This window comes from Pteropus vampyrus, unplaced genomic scaffold, assembly GCF_000151845.1.
Source record: "Pteropus vampyrus isolate Shadow unplaced genomic scaffold, Pvam_2.0 Scaffold346, whole genome shotgun sequence".
NCBI classification, from domain to species: Eukaryota; Metazoa; Chordata; class Mammalia; order Chiroptera; family Pteropodidae; genus Pteropus; species Pteropus vampyrus.
In genome coordinates this window covers 52,103-54,610 of record NW_011889127.1, presented here as the reverse complement: position 1 = coordinate 54,610, position 2,508 = coordinate 52,103, and the positions used below count along the sequence as shown (strand labels likewise).

The window sequence follows — 2,508 nt, the reverse complement described above, 5'->3', positions numbered from 1 at the left end:
GAAAAAAAAAAACTTCACATGCACAGAATGTTCTCTAGGAAGTTTCATCATGTTCCTACAGATGTTGATTAAAAAGCAACTCTCATTCCTTTAGTTGATGGGAGTTTCGTTATGTGGGAGTACGAGTAGCGATTTTATCAGAAATTGTGTTTGTGTGTTTCATGGGAAATTGAAGTAAGTGGTTTTCCGATGATATTGGAAGCTTTTCATGAACTGGAATATTTGGAAACTACTGTTTTATGGAAGTGTTGAGGCTAATTCAGTGGTATTTAATTTGCTGCCAATTTGCTTGTTCTTGGAGGGTGATAGCATGGTGTGCAGGAAGAGGCCTGGCTCTTCATTCCTAAAAATGTCCCCGGGTGCCTTCGAAGAGCGTACCAGGCAAGGTGCTGGGCCCCGAGGTTAGGAAATGAATGACACAATTCTTTGGGCAGCTGGGATGTGGCCTTAGAGTCAGAAAGACCTGGGTTCAAGTCCTGACTCTGCCACTTACGAGCTGTGACTGTTAGGAAGTGCCTCGCCTTTCTGAGCCTCAGTTTCTTTATCTGTCAAATAGGATAATACTGTTCCCTGTTTAACAAGGAGGTCTTGAGGGTGGATTGAGATGGGCATGCGAAGCACTTTGCCTGGCATGGAATAAGTTCTTATAATTGGCAGTTCTAGGTTTACTGCTGCTTTTAGGGCCTAGGGTCAAGAGTAATGCCCTGAGAGACCCATGTGGCCTGACTCGGGGCCACCCCTGGGCCACTTCCGTTCCCTTGCTCTGTGCCTGGCAGAAGGGGCAGGGTCACCTTTAGCAGAGGCAGTGCCTGTATCTGGGGGTGAGAGACTCAGTTTCCTGTGGGTTTGTGGCTTTGCAGCGTGTCCCGTTGAATGGCCCCCATGAGGGTTTCTGGAAGGCTAAGGAGGCAGGTGGTGGTGTATGGGGCAGGGTCTCCCAGGCAACAAGCACAGCCAGCACTGCGCCCTCACCCCACCTTGGCCCGGATTTCCTGTCCCTTCCAGTCAGACTCTCAGTCGTAGAGGTTACTGAGCGCCCTCTTGGGCGGGTGCTTTATGTTCCTCTCTAGGCTTCTGGACTACTGCGCGAGAAAGCGGGAGGAAACGGCGGCCCTGGGGGGTTACGCAGTCATCTCACAGGCAGAGTTAGTGAGTCGCGGAGCCGCAGGAGGAGCGCCTGGCCCTCTCTCCACCCACGACGGTGCTTTCCAGTGAAGGTGGCATAGGAGGCTGAGGTATGGGCATTCGTGACTGCTGCCCAAGCTTTCGTTTCATGAAAAAAGCAAAAAATGTTTGAAAGCGTCTACTCTTTATTGTCCCCGCCCCCCGTCCCCGGAACCAACTTTGTAACTGGCCTTCTTTTGAAATGCAGCCGCTCACTCTGAAGGGTTCCCCACTACTTGGTTGCTATTGCGGTAGCTTCTCCATCCCTGGGAGAGGGGCAGGGACCAGAAGCAGGTGGTGGGCGTGGCCAAGGAGGCGAGGTGAGCAGGGGGACCGGAAGCGGAAGGGGAGGAGTCAAGCTCGATTTAAAGGTCAGTGGCAGGAAGCGAGGCGGGATGGCATCGGAAGCGGAAGGGGCCGGACCCAGGGGGTTAGGGTTAACCTCACCTCTTTTTTGTACAAACTCGGCTTTGGAGTTGAGGCCTGACACGCGAGCGGGGGACAGGAGTTGGGGGCAGGGGCACGGCCTTCGGCAGGTCAGGCGTGGAGGAAGGACGGGGCCGGTGCTTTCCAGGCCGCTGAGAAGGTGGCGGCTCTGAAGTGGGTAGTGGCGTTGATGTTTAGGGGAACACAGTCATTATGGAATGGCTGTTCCCTGGGTAAATCGGCGGAGGGGGCGCTTTGCATCAGACCCTGCGATGGTCACCTTACTTAATTCGTGCAGGATTTCCTCTGGCTCAGGTGAGATGACTTGGCGTAGGTCCCACAGGCATTAGGGGATGGAGCCAGGATTCCTGTCGGGGTCTTACTGACAGTGAAGTCCAGGCTTTCTGGGGCGGCCCATGCCTTCAGGGGCAGACGGCCTGGCAATCCTGGAGGGCTTCCTGGAGCAGGTGGTGATGTGGCTTGTAAACTTTTACTAAGAGCCCGGGCAAAAGATCGCAGGGTTGGAGTTGAAGAGGCTGGGTTCGGATCCTGCCCCCTGTGTACATTTGGGGTACACACACCCTCTCCGGGCTCCATGTCCCATTTGTAGAAAGGGGAAGTGGGACCAGATGGCCTTTCTTAACATCTCTTCCAAGTCTGCAGCTCGCTCCAGTGTTTGCTAAATATTTTTCGCTGTGGGAAGCCTGACATCTGACTACCAACACCCTCTCCCTCCGCAAGCTCCCTTTGTGATTGCGGGGTACCAGTGAGTGTCCAGGTAGGGGTCACTGCTCATGACAACAAGGGCTGTGTCCTGACCACCGCTTCGAAAGACTCCAACTCTTTCTGGCCGCCCAGGCTGTCAGTGCTGCTAGATGGTTCACCCACTGGGGGACGCGGTGAAGCCAGCCCTGGGGC

At 54.3% G+C, this 2,508-nt stretch overlaps 1 protein-coding gene across 1 annotated transcript in view; it reads left to right on the top strand.

Moving 5' to 3' along the window:
- Positions 1-1,668: 1,668 nt before the first annotated feature.
- The window catches only part of LOC105304488 (janus kinase and microtubule-interacting protein 1-like), a gene marked incomplete at its 3' end in the record, with an annotated part of 49,233 nt that continues 48,393 nt past the window's right edge, over positions 1,669-2,508 (top strand). Inside the window, exon 1 of the mRNA XM_011378567.2 lies at positions 1,669-1,905. The remainder of the gene's footprint in view (positions 1,906-2,508) is intronic.